Source organism: Balaenoptera acutorostrata, chromosome 1 (genome assembly GCF_949987535.1).
Source record: "Balaenoptera acutorostrata chromosome 1, mBalAcu1.1, whole genome shotgun sequence".
Taxonomy (NCBI): Eukaryota; Metazoa; Chordata; class Mammalia; order Artiodactyla; family Balaenopteridae; genus Balaenoptera; species Balaenoptera acutorostrata.
The window spans coordinates 122806528-122817381 of record NC_080064.1 but is presented as its reverse complement, the minus strand read 5'-3'; positions in this window follow the sequence as shown (position 1 = coordinate 122817381).

Below are 10854 nucleotides of genomic sequence, written 5' to 3'. Positions count from 1 at the left end.
GATCAGAGGTCCACATAACGGCAGACTGTTGACAGCTATGACTTGTGTAAATTGTCTTTATCACCCTGGCCTCTTGGGGGTTAAGCTGCTGAAGGTTCTAGTTGGGAAAGATTAGAAGGATCCAATGGGACTTCTGAGTAACCCCAGGTACTGGTTTTAGAGTTGAACTGTCCTCTCAAGATAAGAACAGCCGTAGACCCTCCTTATTTTTACTGAGTACCTACTGTGCAATGATCACTGTGCCATGTGTTTTTACATGTTCTCTCATCTTTTCACAACTCTCTCATTTTCACAGCTATCATTTACATTTCATAGATGAGAGCATGAAGGCTCAGAGAGAGTAAGTATATCTCCTAAGGCCATATATGTGTTGTAAATAGCAGAGTTAGGATTTGAACCTAGGTCTTCTGATTTCACAAGACACACACTTTATAAAGGCATATGGAAAGTCAGCAGGATACAAGAGGAACAAGATGGGTTTTAATGGTCCAAGAATCTTGATGATGTGTCTTTTCAGTGACTTTCAAGGGACATGAAAAGCAGATGATAATTAAATGATCACAGATTGGGTGGGGGGGGGTGGAAGAGAGAGGAGGGGGAGGGACAGCTGAAGAGATTGATTCATTAATGGGATGAGACAGTCTAATGTAATTCAGGTGAGGGGACCGCTGAGAGGCTATGCCAAAGGGATGCTCATAAAATGTTGGGTTTGGGCTCAACCCTTGTGGGTTTTTTTAGGGAGGTAAGGATTCCAGGCTTCCTTTGTTTGTTTGTTCTGTCATTCCTTAGCTATTTGCCTTATGAAATAAAATGTATGGAGGAAAGGGGCTGTGATTTGTGACATACCAATGGCAAAAACAAATAATTCTGAAGACTAAAGAATATTGTTGTTCAAAATTTTTAAATATTTAAATTATTTTTCTCATTGTAAATGTAATAGGTAATAGGTAAAGGTAATAGAGAACTTGTAAAATATCGAGAGGTATGCAGAAGAAAATAGAAATTGTCTTAAAATTCTATGCCCTGGAGTTAATCATTGTTCAAATTCTGCTCTATTCCAGGCTAAAGAACATTTTTGTAAAAATCCAAAGCTCCTTTAAATTCACATAAAATCTTTAAAGGAATCGTTCCTTCTTTTTTCCGCAGGCACATTTGATCTTACGGTAATGGAAGAAGGGAAAAGTCTAGTTTTTCTTAAAAATCCATAGAAAAGGAATGTTCTTAGCCAGCCCTGGTACTACATTCCAGTGGACCCCACATCCTACCAGCCAGGGAGTTCTTTCAGTTTCCTAATCTAAATCCCTCCTCTTTTTTATACCCATCTCCTTTAGTCCTGGCAACAATACAAACATCTGTATATTCAATAAACACAAAAATAACAACACTCAATTTGCCATTGAGGCAACTAATATTTCACTGAAGGAGCCCAAGCCATAAGATGAGAAAAAACCAAGAGGGGACTAAGCTCTCTTCATCATCATGACTGTCTCAGGACCTCCCCCGTAACAGATGCACTAGCAGGAGGTAAAAAGAAAGCAAAGGTTAAATAGGAGACACTTAGGGACCACCAGAAGAGGAAACTCTTTTAATAACAGAATCATAAAAAGTGTCTGTGAACAGATGTTCTTCTCTTTGAGAAAACCCAAAGATCTCACAGCTGGCTAGTGGCAAGCTTGGCCCAGAACCCAAGATATTGGACTCTCTGGCAGAAGCTAGTGTGGGTAAAGTACCCAATCCAATGTCTCATTAGGCATGAATTAGACAACTCACTAGGCATGAATCCCCTTCTTTGCCCATCTAATATGCTTTCCATTGCATTGGCAGCCTTCCATGCTGTGCAGTGTGTCCTCAGGTGGACAGGGTAATCAAGTTTGATGGTATGGACTTCAGCATTGGCATTGAACTTCTATTCACAGTTTACAAACTTTCTGGTTCTCCACATTGGTAGGACTCAGGGAGAACATCAACAACCAAGAGGTCATGCCAAATGGAGTTATAAGAGAACTTCTTAAAACCATCCATTGGAGAATACAAAAAAAACCCATTGCATTTCTAATTTTTTGGTAAAATCACCCCAAATGTGGTTTTATCTAGATTTTTGCATATGCTTATATCTTTTTAAAAAAATGTCAGGGCCACCAGCTTAAGCACACAGGGGGCTCCTAAATTGCAATAGCAGCAGGAAATCTGGAGATGCTCAAGATACCCTTCAGCTAGCGGGGCCCAAACAAGAGAGGCTGCATGAGAGGCAGGAACCACCAGTACTGTTTGTTCGTTCCCTTTGGTGCCTACTCTGTGCCTATCAATGTTTGCATTTTCCTCCCCCCACATCCTGTGTGCATCCCCACCCCCCTTTTGCAACTGCAGCCTCCCTATTCTTATCAAAAGGTGCTCTTCTTCTCCAGATCATGTAATGCCCGTTACCATAGCACCCAGTACTTCACATTATTAAAACAATCTTTTTATTAGTAAGCCCGCTCCTCCCAGGAAGCCAGGCGCCTCGGAGCCCATTTGACAAGATGATGAACCTGTGTCTTGGGAGGCTTAGGGATTTGTCAGGGGGCAGGACAGAGAGGCCCAGAGAGCTCGGACCTCACGCCCCACTCCTGGGTTGTACCCTGCTGCCTAGAGACGCTCCCAGCCATGTCTCATTTTGTTGCCTTTTCCTTTTCATCATGCACTCATAATAATCATACATGTTATCACACGTCACATTTTACAAAAGGCTTTCAAACACATCCCTTCTTTCAATCCTCACAATATCCCTGTGAACTAAGAATTTTGTGTTCATTTTTAAAGGCTGAGGGTACTGGAAACTGACATTCAGAGTGGTCTGACTGTTCAAGGTCGTACAGACACTCAGGGGCAAAGCAAGAACTCAAAACCTGACCCTCTGCTGTCCCTACAACTACCTCAATTACAGTGGACAAACAGGTACACAGATAGACAGACAAATAATTCTATGCCTCTGCAGAATGGATGCTCAATAATAATTTGTTGATTTTTTGGACTACTGTGTCTGCTTTTGAATCAAATGTGATGTTACTGACCTACCATCACTTACTTCCTTTCCTTTCCTTTCCTTTCCCTTCCTTTCCCTTCCCTTCCCTTCCCTTCCCTTCCTTTCCCTTCCTTTCCTTTCCCTTCCCTTCCCTTCCCTTCCTTTCCTTTCCCTTCCTTCCCTTCCTTTCCCTTCCCTTCTTTATCCCCTTTCCTTCCTCTTTCTTTCCCTCTTTCTTTCTTGGCACATACTATGAAAAAGACACCGTTGGAAGTGTTGGGGGAGGACAAAGAGTCTCCTTCATCGTCTATATTCTTAGCCAGTGAAGGGGGGATGAGACGTGTTATACACACAAGCTGTCATCCAACATGGCATGTTATAAACGCCGTTCATCCATTCACCAACTATTTATTGCCTACCAACTATGGCCCAGGATTCACTGATGAATAAAACAGACGTGGGCCTTGCCCTCATGGAGCTTCTGTCCATGGAGGGAGGCAGGTGTTAAACAAACAGTACACAGTTATTTAATAATAACTGTGATATGTGCTGGGGAGGAAGAATGGGTGCACAACAAGAGCATAGAAACGAGGCTCTGACCTTGGCTGGGTGGAAGGATTGGGGGCTGAAACACAGAAAGCTTCCTAAAGAAAAGAATTTGATCCAGAGAGGTGGGGTGACATGCCTTGCCCCCTGGCCCCCCTCCGCCCCAGAAGGAAACTGAGGTCCTGGCCTCATCACAACTAGGCCAAGTCTGTGGTGGAGGCCGAGGAGACAGGGTGGATTAAAAAGGTGAAAGTAAAGGGCATGAGGGGTGGGTTTTCAGTAGCAGCATATTCAGTGGTATCAGTCGGTGAGAATGCTTCACATTGAGAAAATCCAAAGTGACCGAGCTGGTTGTGGATGAGAACCGGGAGGTTCTCAGTGATGGGAGGTAAGGGTGGGAGTTTCAAGGGCAGGGAGAGAGAGAAAGAGGCACAGAGAGACACACAGAGAGAAGAGAGGGGGAGACTACGAGCTGGGGAGGATCAGGAAGAGGTGGCATTTAGGATAAACTAGGATTCAGCTAAAGGGGATAAGTAGTAGGGATGATGGCATTCCAGAGGGTGAAGCAGCCAGAGCAGAAGGGGGAACAAAGCAACGTGCAGGGCGTGTTCGGGGAAAGAGTAAGCTGTGCACTTTTCCAGAGTCTGGAATGTGCTCAGTCAAGGGGAATCTGAGGGCTTGGGGAAGTGGGAGGGGACCCAGTGCAGATACCTCTGTGGGCAAAGGGGAGCCATTAAGAGTATTTGGTTTGAGGAGTCCCATCAGCGTTGTGCATTAGGAGGATTAATCCGCCAGGAGTGCACAGGATGAACGGACAGGGAGAGAGGAAGGTGGCAGCTGTCCCTCCCCCTCACTCACGGCGTCTTCCTGGTCTACCACTGGCAGACTGATCAATAAACGGAAGTTTTAAAACAGTCCTCTGCCCGCCCTCCAATGGAAAAAGGGTGATTCCTTTTTAGCACTCATCATGATTGCTTTTCTTAATTACCAGTCATGATGGATCCCTCCCTGAAGCGTTGAAAGGGTATATCCCTGCCCCTCAAGCAGCTGGGAAAATAATGGATGTTCAAGAACTACTTGTTGGATTTATTGAATTTCCTCCCTTTTTGATTTCACTTGTGGTGGCCTGAAGTCCTCGGGAGCTATTTTTACCTGCCAGGATGTTAAGGGGAAGACCTCTCTGCCGCCGCTGCCTTCTCCATCTCTGATTTCACAATCTTCCCAATCTTGGCTGGCTGAGGCCGGCGAAGGGCTGGACCCAGCGCATCACCACAGGCCAAGGGGGGAGGGGGTGATAGCAGCTCACACATAGTTCTTGACTCGGCGTCAGAAAGGCTCCAGTCCCTAAATATCTGTGCCCCAGCCTGCTGAAGTGTCTGAAATAACACCTTGAGAGTCACTGATGTTTGGGCGATTTCAGAAATAGCATTGCATCCTTAACAGCTGCTCATGGGTGAAGTCATAGGGGGCCAGCAAAGCCTTCCCCTCGGCATGCCACTGCATCGGCAAACTGCTTCTAGATCTGCCCCCAATCCCTGCCAACCTTTCAGTTCCTCTAGCTCAGCCTGTCTAACTGGAGATCTTCTGGCATTTTTCTTGCCAGGCGGTACCTCTTTACTCGGCCCTCTGTATACTAAACGCTTCGAACTATTTCTTGTCTCTTGGGCTTATTTCTCCCAACTAAGTCTTTTCCAAACCTGTGGCTGCAGGCCAGCACCACCTCATTCCCACCTGACCCCCATACTCAACCCATTTTTCAGAACCTTCACCTGACCAGAGGCTGGGCTTCCTGTTTGCCAGGGACAGAAGTTTGGACAGTTCAAGCATGGCATCTCCAAGGTGAGGGGAAACGTAGTGGAAAAAGCACAAAATTTAGAGTCAAAAGAATTGGTTTCCGAGCTTGATTCCACTACTTAATAACTGTGCCTTCAGGCAGTCAGTTAGGTCGTGACAAGGCATCCATGCTGGCCTGCAGCGTAACCAGGAGGGGCCAATGAATAATCTCAAATACTGAAAAGCGGCATACATACCCAGTTAAGATTTGGCCTTCTTTAGACACCACTCTGCAAGGCTGTGATTCTCAAATTTCACTGCTCATAGGACTCACCTGTGGATCTTGTTAAAGAGACACATGTCCAGGCCACAAAGATTCTGATTCAGAGGGTCCAGGCAGGGCCTAGAGGTCTCAGTGTTTAACAGGCCCCCCGACATGAGTCTGATGCAGATGTGCCTGGACCCTCTGAGCAACGCTGCCGCAGGCGGAACGTCTCAGACCCCAGCTTCTTGGGTGTTCCGCGGTTGATGCCAGCAAAACTTGGCACTACTACCTCCTCTAAGGCTAATATGATACACTAAATACACCAATTACTCAAACTCTGTCTGATATTGCTAAACATTCTGACTTTAAGACCTTCCTTGTGCCACACCCCAGTATCCCCCCTGCCTCCCACCCCCAATCAACTATCTCTCTGTCTTCAGCTGTTTCTATTCACTTTTGCTACTGGACAGAGTTACCTGAATGCTGGCGGTTAATGCAGCTCTCACACAATTCCTTCTGAAACTAAATTCCTTTTGGATTTTTGGGAACAGCTGCCTGGAAATGGAGATGGTTATACAGTGTTTGGCTTTTGGCAGTTAGAGGACTATGTCTCGCCTGAACACTGACTCAAAAGGCCTTCCCCATTATGGAGAAAATCATCACAGCAAGATACATTCTCATGTCTTAATAGCCAACATTCTTTCTGACTGCAACCCACTTGGGTTTTGCTTTTAACAGTATTTCGTGCCTGTTTATAAATAAGCTATAAAAGCATGTTGTAGACTCTCAGGTGTTATACACATGGGAAATTTCAGTACTATTGCTTATATAATTGCAAGATCTTGCTATGCTACAAATGCCTGAGATCAGAACAAGGTCAGTTTCGCCTAAATCCTGCTTTGCTGCATCTACATGCTTTGCTCAGTGGATCTTTGGAGAGGGCAAAATAGTGGTTTTTACTGCCATATAAAGCATATGCCCAAGCACTCCTAACTGAAAACCCAGTCAAATATAACAGACACTTGCCCTTCTGTAAATATAGCTCTACAAGTGGTGGGGCCTTTGGGCTGTGCTGAGGTTAATGGTGAGCTTCCTAACATCCCTGTCTGCCCCGCCCTGCTCAGCTGCCAGCAATGATCGTCTGCCTCAAGCAGTCACTGGATGGTATATTTAGAGCCTCTTCCCCAAGAGTAAGTGAGATCTGAAAATAGACTGCTTGGCCTGTGTGTGATTGGGTTGCAGCCTCCAGCTCTACACCTGAATACATGTAGGCCGTAGCCAGCTCAATACACATGGGTTCAATAGAATTCAAGTGACAGTGGCCTGGTCTTGGGGGCTGGGCTCTGCCTGAGTACTTTTCCTCCCTCGCAGGGACTTGAACAGGCCTTTCTGAGGTCTAGGGCTGACATCCACCTCTTTGGCTGGGACTCCTTGGATCTGGACCCAGTCTGGCTTAGAGTGTCCCATATTCGCATGGCTGGCCTCTCTCTGGAAGGGACCAGATGTTTCCCTCTGGTCTCAGCCCTATTCTTCTCTCAGCATGATCACAGTTGTTCTGTATCCTGAGAGCTCCCATGTGCTTTGCAGCTGTGGTTGAGTTGTTTATGACAGGGAGGGTTTTATGATCGTCATTTGACTGGGAACCAAGAGATGGAGGCATCTCTATAAATGTTCCTTCTACCTTGAAATTTTTATGACAATGTTATTTAGTTTGGAGTTAAGGGTCGTTATAAGTTACCCTTAAACTCTCGGCTCATAGCTCCATGAGAGCAGAGACAAAGCCTGTTCTGTTCATAGTTGCAATCTCAGCATCCATTCAATAAGCATTTATTGAGCCCTTAATGTGTACAAAGCAAAATGCTAGATTCTTTGATAACATTAAGATGAATAAGAGGGTCTCCCTATACTGAGGAAGAAGATTCCAGTTTAACAACTAGTTATGATACAAAGGGAAATTCAACTAGTGCTGTAATAAATATTTAAGCAAGTTTTTTTGGGAAAGCAGTGGAAGTACTATTTGTAAAGGAAGATTGACAGAGGAAACGGCCTTTAGATAGTGTCTTTAACGAGTAAGATTTTGACAGCAGACGGGGTGGGATGTGAGCATGTCATGCTGAGAACACAGTGCCAGCAAACCTCAAGTCAGTATATGCAAGTCTATGCAGCAGATGGCCTCAGCCACCAGATCTCCCGCTAAGCAAGAGCTTCTTGGGTTCATAAGCCCCAGTTGGATATACTAGCAGATGGGCAAAGTGGATCTTATTGGTTCCTTGGAACTATCTTGGGAAGTGCTTTCTCATTTTCTGCTGATGGGTCCTTCTTAGCCTCTTGTTGTGGAAAACTTCTCCTTCCTTAAGTCAATAGTTCCCAAACTCATCTGCGTGTTAGAATCTCCTGGGATTCTTTGAATGGTTCCAAAACACAGACCACAGCCCCAGACCAAGTGAATAATCCTGGAGGTAGACAAAAGTATCTGTAATTTTTTAAGCTTCCTGGCTGATTCTAATGCACAGACAAGTTTGGAAATCCCTTCCTTAAGGCACACTTAACTCAGTCAGCTGGTTTTGCCAGTGACTGGAGCAATTAGCTACAATACAAATGTGACTGGTTGCAAAGCCATGGATGACACCTTGTAGATATAGCACATGCTTTTGGACACATTATGGAAATGTCCCAATTTTTTATGATAACTGAGACAGTTCTAATTTAAAGCTAATCAGCACTCTTTCTGAATTAGGTACTTCATTTCTGTCCTCAGGGGATCTCAGTCACCAAGACTGAGGTACTGTACTAATGCCAGTATGGAGCCTGTGCTCATGTGAGTCTGTGATTCCAGAAAAAAAGAGCTCATGGAAATGAAATTTGGGCTGTAAAGACTGTTGGGACTTAGGAACACCCGTCTCCTCTTGTCCAGTGCCCTGGAGTTGACATCAGGAGATCTCAGCCTAATCAATGAACTTAGTCATTTGCTAATCATGCATTTACCAGATTTCTATTATGTGTTAGACTCTCTTGTAAAGACAGCTGGGGCTACAAAAATGACTCAGACCAAGTTGACAGTCATTTAAGCTCTGCTGTCTAGTAAGACAGGGTTTTCAGTTGCATTCATGATTATAATAACACAAGGAGTTAATAATAATGTCGAGTGACACAAGAGTGGTCTCAACCATAGACTACGGGAGTCTAGGAGAGAGAGTGGTTCAAGCAGAGAGCCACATGAAAGGCCTCATGAGAATGGCCTTGGGGAATGGGTGTTATTTGGACAGAGAGAAGAAAGAGGGGAAGGCTATTCTGAGCAGAGGAGCAGAACGAAGATGGATTACTGGGGAGGTGCCATGGGAAAATGACAAGTCATCTGAATTTGACCAGCGTGTGAAGGAGAGACAAAGCCAGGAAGGAAGGTTCTCAGCAGTACACAGTTGACATCGAATTGCGGGTGACACAGTGGAACCATGGAACTCTTCTAAAGGGGAGACCTGAATATTTTTATTCCTCAACTTCTTTTTTTTTTTTTTTTTAAAGAATCTTCTTCTGTTGAGGTCAACTATGGCTTAGATATTTAATGTCAGTGTATTCCTCAACTTCTTGAATGCACTAAGCTCACTTCCTCCTCAGGGCTCTTAGATCCTCTGTTCCCTCTGTCTGGTACACTTTCCCCCCAACTTCTCTTTTCTCCCCTCGGCTGAATCCTACTCATCCTTCAGATGTGAGTATAACTGTCATTTTCTCAAAGAAGTCTGCCCTGGCCTTTCAAATGAAATTAGATTCCCCTTCTATAGTCTCTCATCTCATCCAATTATTTTCCTTCCTTGTACTTAACACGGGTTATTATGATATATTTATGTCTGTGGCCATTTGTTTGATATCCATCTCTTCCATCCGACTGCATAAGCTCCATGAGGTCAGGGACTTTATCTATCTTGTCCCTTAGTGTATCCCCAGTAACTGGCAGGCAAAAAGGTCTCGAGAAGTGTTGGCTAAATGTTAAGTGAATGAATGAGTGACAGCAAAGAGAAAAAACAATATAAATAGAAACCCCCCTTACATATACGCACACATAAAACAGACATATGTCATTAATAAGAGAAGGATCATGGTCTGGTGCAAGATACATTGGCTAGGAGTCAGAGTTGGGGGCTTGGTTTTTATACTCATTTCTGCCACTACCTAACTGTGAGACCACATCCAAAATGCAATTTGTTAGAGTAGCTATTTTTCCTTCTCTGCGGTCACAGACTTGGTCTCAAATTCCTCACTTATAAAATTGTGATAATACAGCCTGCCCTATTTATCTTCAATATTGGGAAATACACTTGAACTTAATACACTGTCATGTAGGTAAAGTACTGCACGAATATAAAAATATTAATCCATAGCATCGGTGTGGAGATATTTGCGTCTAAATTGTATATCTAATGTCTATTGGCAATTCGCAAATAAGTGACTTCAGTTTTTCATTCATGTTTACTGCAAAAATTATTTTCTATCACCATTGGTCAAAAGTAAAAAAAAAAAAAAAATAGTTAAGACCAGTGGTAAAGCTATATCCTTTCATTACCAGAGTGACTATGAGATATTATGTTGAGTCTGTGTTGAACATACTAGTGAAAACACATGCCCTTTACATTTACTCAAAGGCACTAATGGCTTTCATAAAAGCAGAATGTATCATTTAAGGGGAATAAATAATTAGCCTTGACAAGAAGTAAGCTCAGGATTCTCATGAATGAATTAGCCAATTCCCACTATGGATACTGAGTATTTGGTTTTTAATTTTACATCCTAATGAAAATTGAGGACCAGCTGGAGACACTGGAGGGACTGAGACACAGGGTTGTCTGGGAAGGGCTTAAGTTAGGATAAAGTTGTTATATCAACAATGGTCTTAAACAAGGCACAGTGGTGCCAAGCAAAAAATGTGGATTAGAAAGAAAAGCCACATTCGTATTTTTTGTACTTTAGGCTTAGTACTTTATGGCTTGTTATGGAATGTTAAACCATATGGAAGGTATCCCACAGGGACAGCAGGCTGGGATATTTTGGGTCTAATCATATCAAGCATTTTTTAATGCAAAACTATTTATTGAGCATCTATTGTGTGTTCTAACGTTTATGTGAGAAAATTTTATGTGGGGAAACAGTTGGGAGAAGGTAAACGGGCATGAACAACGAACCAGAAGTTGGAATGAACATATTGTGCTCCCACAGTGAATGAGCAAATTAGCAAGAGCAGAAGGGACCATTGGAGAAAGGGAAGAAAGAAAAGCAA